This window comes from Neovison vison, chromosome 2 (assembly GCF_020171115.1).
Source record: "Neovison vison isolate M4711 chromosome 2, ASM_NN_V1, whole genome shotgun sequence".
NCBI classification, from domain to species: Eukaryota; Metazoa; Chordata; class Mammalia; order Carnivora; family Mustelidae; genus Neogale; species Neogale vison.
In genome coordinates this window covers 98,742,413-98,755,766 of record NC_058092.1, presented here as the reverse complement: position 1 = coordinate 98,755,766, position 13,354 = coordinate 98,742,413, and the positions used below count along the sequence as shown (strand labels likewise).

Below are 13,354 nucleotides of genomic sequence, written 5' to 3'. Positions count from 1 at the left end.
CCCACCCCAGAAACCTTTGTTAGAAACTTCCTGCAGGCCATTGGGTGCTTTTGCCACATTCAATTGACTCTTCACAGAACAAAGAATATCAACTTCATCTGATGAAAATCTAAAAAATAAACAAAAAATGCTGTTAAGGGAAACCCAAACCTAACTCTTTGGTATGTGATATATATGTATTTCCATTTGTGGCTTGCTTTTTAGCCTTGTTTATTTTTAGATTACCAGTATACTTTAAACATTTTTCATACATTTATTGGCCAGTTGTTATTTTCATTGTTCTATAATTGGTCATGCCTTTTGTCTATTTTATATTTTATATTGAATGCCTTTTTCTTCTTGATTTATAAAAGAATTCTTTAATTCTTTAATTCTTTCTATACTAGTGTAACTAGTATGATCTGTTCTATAAAGGGTAGAGGGTAATACCTGTTTTAAATTTTTTATGTAGTCAAACATAAAGCCTAAGTGGCTCAGTCCCTTAAGCGTCCAACTCTTGGTCTTAGCTCAGCTCTTGATCTCAGGGTCGTGAGTTCAAGCCCTATACTGGGCATGGAGGCTACTTGAAAAAATAACAAAAAAGCAAAAAAACCCATATAGGCTTTGTTTCTTAATTCTTCAAGTTTCAGAGATCTTCCTAACCCTAAATTTATAAAAGAGATACTCAGCCAAACTTTATTTTGGTACTTTAATATCCTCATTCTCTCACATTTAAAATTTTTAAATGAATGAATGAATGAATGAATAAAATTTGCATCTTATCCAAGGTTTATTTGGTAAAGGAGTGAGGTAATGATCTTTTTGCTGTGTCTGACTAGCCAGTTGCACAGACATCACTTACTAAGAATCCAATACTTCCTCATGATTTAAATTGTCCTTTTACCATATACAGGAAATTCCCACAGCAATTATTTCAAAACCTTATGACTCTTTTAGCCCCAGTCAGCCACTTTTCTATCACTCTCAGCAGACAACTTTTTGCAAATAATTAAGTCTGTCAAAAACTCCTTCAACTTTACCACAACTCCACTCTTCATGTGAACATACACCATTCCTTATTTCTGGAACAAGGCTCGACAACTGTTTTCTGTAAAGGGACAGATAGTAAATATTTTAATTTTTTGTGTTTTTTAAAAGGTCATTTATTGATTAATCTCTACACCGAACATGGGGTTCAAACTCATGAACCCAAGATCGAGAGTCACACACTCTGCTGACTGAGCCAGCCAGGTGCCAAGTTTTTAAAAAATGTTTTTAAGTTTATCAGATAGTAAATATTTTAGATTTTGAAGTCCAAGAGGTAAAATCAAGGATATTATGTAAGTATTTTTTTATACTTCAGTATATAAGGATTTTTTTTAAAGATTTTATTTATTTATTTGACAGAGATCACAAGTAGGCAGAGAGGCAGGCAGAGAGAGAGGAGGAAGCAGGCTCCCTGCTGAGCAGAGAGCCCAACTCGGGGCTCGATTCCAAGACCCTGAGATCATGACCTGAGCCGAAGGCAGAGGCTTAACCCGGAGAGCCACCCAGGTGCCAAGGAAAAGTAGCTTCATTTTTTTTTTTTTTAATTCTATGTATTTATTTGACAGACAGAGATCACAAGCAGGCCGAACAGCAAGGGCAGGGGAGTGGGGGGAGGAGGGAAGCAGGCTTCCTACTGAGGAGAGAACCCAATGCAGAGCTTGATCCCAGAATGCTGGGATCATGACTTGCGCGGAAGGCAGAGGCTTTTAACCCACTGAAGGCACCCCAAGTACATAAGTATTTTTATTCTTAAAAATACCTACATATACCCTGGGAAAAAAAAACCCTACATATATTTCACACACACACATATATGTATATATATATTTCTGCCCATGAGAAGGACTTTTTTTTTTGAAGATTTTATTTATGTATTTGACAGACAGAGATCACAAGTAGGCAGAGAGACAGGCAGAGAGAGAGGGGGAAGCTGGCTACTTGTTGAGCAGAGAGCCCAATTGGGGGTTGGATCCTAGGACCCTGAGATCATGACCTGAGCCAAAGGCAGAGGATTTAACCCACTGAGCCACCTGGGAGCCCCGAGAAAGACATTTTTTTAATTAAAAAAATTTTTTTAGTAAGAACATTATACTTAATTGCAGCTCAAATCATTTACAAATATTCATCCATTAAAATCATTTTTCCCTCCTGGTGTCATGGAAAAATGGATTTGTTCCTGACCTTCAACATCTCTCTGTCCTTAAATGGAGAACTGCTCCTGAGAGCCCCTCCTGCCCCCCAAGGTCAGTTCAGATCTCAATTCTTCTGGGCTCATCAGTGACATTAGCCATAAATCTAATTAGCAATTCTATTCCAATCCCAAACCAGCTTTCTAAACTTCTCTTTCAGTGTTTAATTCGCATATTTACATAATAAAAGCAGCCTTTATAAGGCCAAAGAATATATAAAAGTAATTTAAATAGGTAGGCAGCAAATCCTGTTTGACTACAGTATATTTACAACTAAAGGATGTTATAAGGCACATCCTCTAGTAAATCCATACATTTCTGTGACAAATATGATACAAAATATTTTTAAAATTTAAAAATAATTTATAATTAGTTTCAAAATACAAACAATTTTTTGTTCATCGGAGTTGCTTTTCTATTTCTGTTCTTTTTTCCTTATTATTAATTTTCGGTATCTCATGAGAATGGTGACTGATAACACAATAATGTGTTAGGTAGTTAGAAAAAGCCAGGCTTTCACAAGGAAAACTTTATGTATCCAAAACACATACTACCAAGGGAGTGTTTATTACAGTAACATCGCAGTGACTTATGGGAAAGTGCTCCAGGAGACCGGTGTTCAAATTCCGATGCTAACACTGACTCAGGACTCCTTTCTCTCAACTGTTTAATGACTGCTAACTTCCATTTTTTAATTTTACCTTTAAAATTTTTTTGGAAATAATCTAAAGCATAGAGAAAAAGGTGTAAGTACAACACAAAAACTTTTCTTTTCCCCCTGGATCATGTGAGTACAAACAGCAGACGGGATGCCTTGTCCTTCCCAAACACTTCCATATATTTCCCACCAGCAAAGGATATTCCGTATAGCCATAGCACAACCATCATAATGAGGAAATTCATATCCCTTCATTACTATTACCTCAGACCCCATTCAGCTTTTACCAGTTGTTACAGAAATGTCCTTTGTGTTGAAATTTACCATTTTAACCATTTTTAAACCATTAATACATTCACATTGTTGTCCAACCATCACCATCAACCATCTTGACTCTTTCATCTTTCCAAAATGAAACTCCATACCATTAAACAAGAACTCACAAGGTTCTCCTTCCCTTGGCCCCTGGCAGCCACCATTCTACTTTGTCTTCAGGAATCTGAAATCTGACCAACACTAGGTACCTCACATAGGTAGGAGCATACAATATTTGTCCTTCTGTGTCTGGCTTATTTCACTTAGCATAATGTTTTCAAAGTTCATTCATGTTGTGGCTTGAATTTCCTTTGTCTTTATTTTTTTTCAAGAGCTTATTTATTTGTTTGACAGAGAGAGACTAAATGGGAGAGAGGGAATACAAGCAGGAGGGGGAGTGGGAGAAGGAGAAGCAGGCTTCCACGGAGCAAGGAGCCTGATGCAGGGCTCGATCCCATGACCCTGGGATCATGACCTTAGCTGAAGGCAGATGCTAAACAACGGAGCCACCCAGGCACCCCAGAATTTCCTTTCTTCTTAAAGCTCAATATTATTCTCTTGTGTGTATATACTACATTTTGTTTATCCATTCACCCATTAATGGACACTGTTCTGTATTAATAATGCTCCTTTGAACAGAAATATCTGTTTAAGGTCTTGCTTTCAATTCTTTCAGGTTTATACTCATCAGTAGTATTGTTGGATCATGTTATAATTCTGTTTAATTTTTTAAGAGACTGCCATAATGTTTTTTTTAATAACATTTTATTTATTCACTTGACAGAGAGAGACAGAGATCACAAGTAGCAGAGAGGCAGAAAGAGGAAGGGAGAAGCAGGCTCCCTGCTGAGCAGAGAGCCGGACTCAGGGCTGGATCTGAGGACCCCTGGGATCAAGACCGGAGCCAAAAGCAGACACTTAACCAACTGAGCCAGCCAGGCGCCCCGGCCATAATATTTTTAAGAGCGCCTATACCATTTTACATTCCTGCCAGCAATACACAAAGGTTCCATTCTCTACATCATAACCACCACTTGTTATTTTCTGTTTGTTTGGTATTTTTAAAAAGATTTTATTTATTTATTTGAGAGAGAGAGAATATGAGTGCACGAGCAGAGGGAGAGGAAGAACCCCAAGTGGACTCCTCACTGAGCACGGAGTCCTTCTCGTGGCTCAGTCTCAAGACCCTGAGATCATGACCTGAGCTGAAATCAAGAAGCAGATGCTTAACCCACTCAGTCACCCAGGAGCCCTTGTTGTGTTTAGTTTTTTTAATGATAGCCATCTTCATATGAAGTGGTATCTCACTGTGGTTTTTGTTTTTGTTTTGTTTTGTTTTTTCGTTTTTGTTTTGTTTTGTTTTTCATTGTGGTTTTGATTTGCATTTTGTAATGCCTTTTTAATCTCTTTCAATCTGGAATAATTAATTCCTCAGTCTCTCCTTGGCATTCATGACCTTTATGTTTTGTCATTGTGATTCTCCCAAATGACCCTGGCTCAAATAGAACTTTAATCACCACTCCCATAAATTCCAAAACCAATTCAAGATTCAAGAGCCAGGCTTCTTCCATCTTGTATCTTTGTCATCTTACAAGGTTTCCAAATGACCTTGAAACCTTTGAAGATTAGAGATATGCGGGGTTTTTAAAAAAATTTTATTTATTTATTTATTTGACAGAGAGAGATCACAAGTAGGCAGAGAGAGGGGGAAGCAGGCTCCCTGCCGAGCAGAGAGCCCAATGCAAGGCTCAATCCCTGGGATCATGACCTGAGCCAGAGGCAGAGGCTTTAACTCACTGAGCCACCCAGGTACCCCTAGAGATATGCTATTTTACAGAATATCCTAAATTTGGGTTTGTGTGATGTTTCCTAATGATTAGATGCAGATTATAGACTTTTAGCAGGGGTGTAAAAGAACTGATTCTGTATTCTCACACCTTCCTAACATGATTTTCATTTGTTTCATTACTGGTTAACTTAAATTCAATTCCTTGATTTAGGCAGTGTCTGCCAGACTTCTCCACTATAAAGTTACTCTTTTTCCCTTTATAATTTTTATTTTAATTCTAATATATTTAACATACAGTTTTACCAAAAAAATACACTGTTATATTAGTTTCAGGTGTATTAATAAATCTTAATAAGATTTTTTTTTAATTTATTTGACAGATAAATCACAAGTAGGCAGAGAGGCAGGCAGAGAGAGAGAGGAGGAGGAGGCAGGCTCCCTGCTGAGCAGAGAGCCGGATGTGAGTCTCGATCCCAGGACCCTGGGATCATGACCTGATCCGAAGGCAGAGGCTTTAACCACTGAGCCACCCAGGCGCCCCTTAATAAATATTTTTGAGTAATACTTGGACCCTATGTAAATGTGATATGAAATTATGCAAATAGTAAACTGTGAGGCTATGTTAATAAAATTTCCTCAACAAACTTTCAATTTGTTTACTTATTTTCTTAGTTTGGATTCATGGTTTTCTGTTTTATTCAGTGAGTTATAAGTTATAATCTGTTACAGTCATTATTTATTTTGATACTCAGGTTATTCCAGATTTGGCTATAGGGAGCTCATTCAAGCTGGCTTCTTTGATCTTTTAATGTATTAGCATCATTCTATGAGGACTTCCTTACTTCCTACACTAACAAGCTATTTCAGGCTCATCTTATATTTTCTCTGCCTGAGCCTTAGAATCAGCCATTTCACCAAGGGGCACTAGTTCTTTTTAAAAGAGAAGAGCTAGGTGCCTGGGTGGCTCAGTGGATTAAGCCTCTGCCTTCAACTCAGGTCATGATCTCAGGGTCCTGGGATCAAGCCCTGAGTCTGGCTCTCTGCTTGGCGGGGAGCTGGCTTCTCCCTCTCTCTCTCTCCCTGCCTGTCTGTCTACTTGTGATCTCTCTCTCTGTCAAATAAATAAATTAATAAAATCTTAAAAAAAAAAAAAAAAAAAAAGAGAAGAGCATTTAGGGGGCCCTGTGTGGCTCAGTTGGTTAAGCGTCTGACTTCAGCTCAGGTCATGATCTCAGGGTCCTGGGATTGGCCCCCAGCCCTGTATTGGGCTCTCCACTCAGCAGGGAGTCAGCTTGTCCCTCTGCCCATCCCCATGCTTGTTCTCTCTCTCTCTCTCTCTCTGCCGCTAGCCAAATAGGTGAATAAAATCTTTTCATTATTATTTTATTTTTTAAAGATTTTTTTGGTGGGGTGCCTGGGTGGCTCAGTGGGTTAAAGCCTCTGCCTTCAGCTCAGGTCATGATCCCAGGGTCCTGGGATCGAGCCCTACATCGGGCTCTCTGCTCAGCAGGGAGCCTGCTTTCCCCTCTCTCTCTGCCTACCTCTCTGCCTACTTGTGATCTCTCTCTGTCAAATAAATAAATAAAAATTTAAAAATTAAAAAATAAAAGATTTTTTTGGTAAATAAAATCTTAAAAAAATAAATAAACAAAAGAGAAGAGCATTTAAAAGCCAGGATCTGGGTGGGTGCTAGAGTGTTTGTTGCTGTTGGAGTGCTGTTGTTCGCAAGCCTCTCTGTGAGTAGGCCTAAGGAATATATATCTATTTATATCACACACATATACATATGCATAAATATATGAAGTGTGGCAGAATATGCCACCCCCAAATACACTACTTTGGTGGAAGGATTCTTTTAAGCGAAAGGCACTTAGAAAACAGCAGTTGCCGGAAGGGTACTGTGACTACCATCCTCCTTTTCTTCCTGAAAGCAGGAGATGAAGCTCCCTATACCAGGAGAAAAGGAACATTCTTATCCTCAGCAATGGGGAGCTGAGGCTGAGAGAATTATATACACACAGACCTTGTTAAGCTCCCGTGTGCCCTGTTGTAGACTTAGCTCCTGGCCACTGGGCAGCAGTCTGCCCTTCACGTCCACACTGACCCCTTCCTGGGGCTCTGGGGTACGTGTCTGATGTTGCCTCCACCTCCTCCTCTCCCTGGGGGGGCTCCAAAGCCCTGAATACATTCCTCGTTCCCATGGTTGACTGAAACCTCAGGGCCCTAGTGTGGATGTCCCAGCCTCTGCAGAGAAATGAAGTAAGGAGTATCTTTTACAAGAGGAAAGAAAGGTGCTGATTATGGTGGACTCGATGCTTCTTTCTTCCACCAAGCCTTCCTAAGCTTTAGAAATTGTATCATGCAGTCTCATTCCCTGGATGAGGGAATTATTTTGAATAATTTGAATCACATTATCTTGAATGATATTTGATTCCATGCACTCGTGTGGATGGTTTATTTCCATTTCTCTTGAGACATGCGAAGCAGATATTTCTGTCAGGATGTGAGGATGATCTACTAAAATCAGTGACTTAAGAATACCACCTAACTGGTACCCAGAAGCCAGAGCTATACAGTGAAGATAATATTCCATTCGGGCCCCACGAACAGAGACATACACATTCCCAAGATACTTGTCAGCAAAATCTGGAGTTTACTGGGGCCCTTTAAAATTACTGGCAGGAAATATAATCTTTAAAATAAGGGGGGGAGGCACCTGGGTGGCTCCGTGGGTTAAGCCTCTGCCTTTGGCTTGGGTCATGATTTCAGGGTCCTGGGATCGAGCCCCGCATTGGGCTCTCTGCTCAGCAGGGAGCCTGTTTCCCCCTCTCTCTCTGCCTGCCTTTCTGCCTACTTGTGATCTCTCTCCCTCTCTCTCTCTGTCAAATAAATAAATAAAATCTTTAAAAAAATAAAAATTAAAAAATTATTGGCAGATGAGATCACTGAAGCGAGTGATACTGCTGTCAGTATATTAGCAAATATTTGCTCTTTTTCTTGTTAATTTGGGAGGGCTGGGCAGAGTGAAGGTGGGAGGCAGGGAAGGGCATATGTAGTAATTTACCATTAACAGAAGGTGCCATAGTTCACTGTAAAAACAGAGACAAAAAATACACCCTGCTAAGATAAACTAATTCTTAATTAGGGCACTTGGCTGGCTCAGTGGGAAGAGTGTGTGATTCTCGATCTCGGGGTGGTGAATTTGAGCCCCACCTTGGTGTAGAGATGAATGAATAAATGAATGAATGAATGAATAAAATGAACAAAAATGTTCAAATGAACAAAACAAACAAATAAATAAACTCCTATCTTCCTTTAGGTTCCCCATATATTTTAGTTACTTTCCCATAATTGCCTCTCTTTGTTCAATGTCATATATAAGCCCTTGCATTTTTGTCAATTCCTTGGGTCTTCATTTCCTGATGAAGGCTCCCATGTTATGTAAACCTTATATCAAATAAATCTGTAAGCTTTTCTCCTGTTAATCTGTCTTAAATCCATTTAATTCTGAGGCCCAGCCAGAGATGTGAAGAGAGTAAAAAAGTTTTCTCTCCCTTTCATATACATGTGCATAAAAACACACATGTATGTTACTTCTTTCCTGCCTCCTTTCCTTCCTTCTTTCGCAATCTCTACACCCAGCATGAGGCTGGAACTCATGACCAGGAGATCAGGAGTCACATGCTCTTTGGACTGAGCTAGCCAGGCACTCCTGTCTTTATTTACTTCCATACTATCTCTATATATTGACACCCCCAAGGACCGATAGATACCACAATTCCAACCCAGCATTGCAGAGTTCATTTTCATTTTTTCCTTCTGTATTTGTAACTGAAGAGGCTGTCCTCACCCCACTGGGTCTCTGACATTTTATGACAGTCCCATTCCTGTACTGATTCCCTCCTTCACCCTGTTGGGCTATGCTGTGCTGGACTAACCCGTGTACTCAAGGCCGTCCTCAAGGCTGCCCTCCCATTGGATTTCTTCCTTAACCTGCTCAGGATCCATCACTGGGCCTTCCTCCCATAGAGATGCCTTCTCCATCCATCTTGAGCTCTTACACCAGGACTGGGCCATCCCCTTGTGCCCAACCACCCTTCTCAGCCTGTTCTTCCTCTGATGTCCCATGCTGCGTACCCCTACCACCACCCAAGGGGGACAACTTCCTCACCCTGCTCTGGCTTTTACTAGCTGTGCCGGGTGGCAACCCCTATGTAGACTTTTTTTTTTCTTAAGATTTTATTTATTTGAGACAGAGAATGAGAGAGAGCATGAGAGGGGGAAGGGCAGAGGGAGAAGCAGACCCTCTGCTGAGCAGAGAGCCCCATGTGGGGCTCAATCCTGGAACTCCAGGATCATGACCTGAGCTGAAGGCAGTCGCTCAACCAACTGAGCCACCCAGGCGCCCCCTTTCTTCAAACTTCTTGATGGCCCATTCTCCTGGGCAGAAGCCTTTCTCCTCACCTTGAGCCAACTTCGGCACCCTGCACAAGACTGACCCCTCAACCCCTGGGACACCCCTGCCCAGTGTCTGCTCTGGACCACAGCCCCTCAGGTATGGATACTTACATTGTTGAGCCCACTTAATGGCTTCTGGGCTGAATTGTTGGGGAAGGATAGAGGAAAGGGAAAGAAGAGGAGCTCAGTGACTTTTTATTTATCAGTTGTGACAGACCATGCTGATTGCCTTCTCAGTACCCACTCTTCCCTCATCTTGTGTTTCTTGCAGCCAAAAGAATTCTAACTGCCTCACTCCCTTTACTGATGCCCCTTCTTTTAGCACAAGGTCTTGCTTCTTTCCAGAGGCTATGCAGGCTTTTCCTATTTTTCTTTATCCCCAACCTGAAGCCAAAAAATTAGCTACATCTTCACAGTACTTAATTTCCTTTCCCATAATTTTGAGGCAATGGTATCCTTTCTTTTATCCTAGACTGATCTACTCATCTGTGTTCCACATCCTATTTTTTCCCAGATTCTTAGGGAGCCCGCTAAAAATTTTCCTGTCTTTTTTTAATTTTCAAACTCTGGAATATCATTAGTTCTTTCTTTTAAGCATAAACATGGTCAGGTCTTTCCCTTCTTCTTTTTAAAAAGATTTTGTTTATTTATTTGACAGATAGAGAGATAGCAAGAGAGGGAACACAAGCAGGGGGAGCGGGAGAGGGAGAAGCAGACTCCCCGCTGAGCAAGGAGGCCAATTCCAGGCTCCATCCCAGGACCCTGGGATCATGACCTGAGCTGAAGGCAGACACTTTTTTTTTTTAAATTTTTTTTAATAAAAAATTTATTTATTTGACAGACAGAGATCAAAAGTGGACAGAGAAGCAGGCAGAGAGAGAGGAGGAAACAGGCTCCCTGCTAAACAGAGAGCCTGATGCGGGGCTCTATCCCAGGACCCTGGGATCATGACCTGAGCCGAAGGCAGAGGCTTTAACCCACAAGCCACTCAGGCGCTCCAGACACTTTTTTTAAAAAAGATTTTATTTATTTATTTGACAGAGAGAGACACAGCGGGAGAGGCAACACAAGCAGGGGGAGTGGGAGAGGGAGAAGCAGGCCTCCCGCTGAACAAGGAGCTCCATGCGAGGCTCAGTCTCAGGACCCTGGGATCATGACCTGAGCCAAAGGCCAGTGCTTAATGACTTAGTTACCCAGTCATCCCTGAAGGCAGACACTTAACCGATAAACCACCTACATATTCCAAGTCTCTCTCTTCTTATAAACAAAATTCACCGTCCTCTGAGCATTTGGATTATGGGTATCAGAAAATACTTAACCTGTGCAAATTTTTGATCTAATAGTTTTAAGAATCATTTTTCAATTTATCAAATATTTATGAGCACCTATGTGCCAGGCAATGTTAATAAGATGGTAATCAGAAATAGATATAATCTATTCATGGAGCTTATCCAAGAGGCAAATATCAAGGTACTTGGGTTCAGTCACTAGAGCATGCAAATCCAACTCTTTGATCTCAGGGTTGTGAGTTTGAGTCTCATGTTGGGCAGGGAACACTTCAAAATAAAAGATCTTTACAAAAAGGAGACAAGTTAAAAAAAAAAGAGAGAGGACACACCAATCAGATAATCACACTAACGAATGCATTATTGCAAATTAAGAACTTAATGATAAAAGGAAATATTGTGTACTTTACATTTGCTAGTTTATATTCCAAACTTTCTATGTATTAATTTAATCACATAAAATTACTTATTATATGCAATATAATATGTATGTACTTTTATCACTATCTTACCCATTTGCAGATCATGAAACTTGGGCAGAGAGAGGTGAAGTAACCTGTCCAAGGTCATACAGCTAATAAGTAAGTGGTTGAGCTGGAATTCAAACCTAGATAGTCTGGTCCCTGCTTCTAACCATTATACTACACTGCTTCTGAAGGAAAGAAACAGGCATCTGTGAGAATATTTAAGAAGGAAAACCGACTTAAAGTTTATTTTTAAGTAATCTCTACACCCAACATGGGGCTCGAATGCACGAGCTATGATTAAGTATTGCACACTCTTCCAGCTGAGCCAGCCAGGCATCCCAGAAAGAAAACTGATTTAGACAGAAGCTTTCTGTGGAAATACTGCTTGAGCAGAGACCCCAAATTTGAGTAGGAATTAACTCTGCAAAGTGGATGGTGGTGGTAGGAGAAATGATCTTTTAAGCTCGATGACATATTGTGCAAAGTCCCTGAGGCAATATAGAGCATGGGACAGTGAAGAAACTAAAAGGCCAGTGTAGCTACATTGCAAACAGCAAGGGGGAAAACAGGATGTCATCAGGCCAAATGGAACAGGGTCTTATAGGCCCTCAGGATTTTGTTTTTCATCCTTAAAGCAAGGGAAAGTCATGGAGATGAGGGTTCAGAAAGCAGGGATCAGTTTCTGTTTAAAAGATGACTCTTACTGCAGTTTAGACAATGTGTTGCAAAGGAGTCACAAGTGCATGTGGGGGAGAGGGTAGTGGTATTTTGAGGGTGGTGAGTTGGTTTAGGGTGGTAACAATGGAAATAGAGAGAAATGGTGGGATTTGGAGAAATATGTAGAAAGTCAGAATGACGGAACAGGGTAATAGGTTGGATGCGTGGCAAAAAGTTGTAGGTTTCAAGGATGACTCCCTCTTATATCCGATCTGTTAGTAAAAATCAATTAATTTTTCTTCTAAATGTCTTTCTTTCCAGCACAACTAAGTGAATGGTAACAGGGTTTTTTTTTTTTTTTTAATAGCTAGACTTCTTTTTTTTTTTTTTTTAACTTTATTTATTTATTTATTTGACAGAGAGAAAGTGAGAGATCACAAGCAGGCAGGCAGAGAGAGAGGGGGAAGCAGTCTCCCTGTAGAGCAGAGAGCCCAGTGTGGGGCTTGATCCCAGGACCCTGAGATCATGACCTGAGCCGAAGGCAGAGGCTTTAACCCACTGAATCACCCAGGCGCCCCAACAGCATTTTTTTTTTCTTAAAGATTTTATGTATTTATTTGAGAGAGAGTATGAGCAGGAGGGAGAGGGAGAAGGAATCTGAAGCAGACTCTGGGCTGAGCAGATCCTGACACAGGGCTGGATCTCACCACCGTGATCATGACGTGAGCTGAAACCAAGAGTCGGCCTCTCAACTGACTGAGCCATCCAAGCGCCGCAGTAACAGCATTCCTTGAGGTAGGGGCTGTGGAAGAAGATGAAGAGGTTTAGGGAGAAGATTATTGAGTCTTTGACATGATGAATTTGAGGTGCCTTTGAGACATTCATGTGGAGATATTAAATAGGGAGTTGTCAAGGTGGATCTAGATTTCAAAGATTAGACCTGGGCTGAAATTACACACTTAGGAACTATCATTGCATGCATGGCAAATAAAACTGTAGCATGGATGAGTTTGCCTAGGGGCGAAGAAAATGGATCGAGAAGATAAGTATTGAGAAAGTCTAACATTAAGTAAGAGTGAGAAGTGCAGGAAAGGGCGAACTTAGGCCTGGATGGTTTAACCCCCACACATTCCAAAGAACGGCCTGTCTTTAGTCAAACTTGTGCTTGACTGACCCCCAGGAGATAGTATCTGAGCCCTTGAAATACTCTAATGAGAGTGTTTTGTATGCCTGAGGCGTGGGCCACGTTGTATCAATGACTTCTGCGGGCTGGAGACAACTAGCTGGGGTCAGTTAGGTGGGGGCTCTATACTTACATGACAGATCCCCAATAAAAAAAACCCTGTCCACCAAGGCTTGGCTGAGTTTCCCTGCTTGGCAACCTGTGTGTTGTCACACATCACTGCTGGGAGAATTAATGCCTGTGCATTTCCACTGGGAGGGGACCCCTGGAACCTTATGTGTGTTTCTTCTTGGATTTTACTCCAAGTAGTTTATCCCTCTAGTGA

At 40.9% G+C, this 13,354-nt stretch overlaps 1 pseudogene; it reads right to left on the bottom strand.

Annotated features, from left to right (window-relative positions):
* Window positions 1–9,106, bottom strand: part of LOC122899184 — a 41,347-nt pseudogene extending 32,241 nt beyond the window's left edge.
* Between the last annotated feature and the right edge of the window lie 4,248 nt (window positions 9,107–13,354).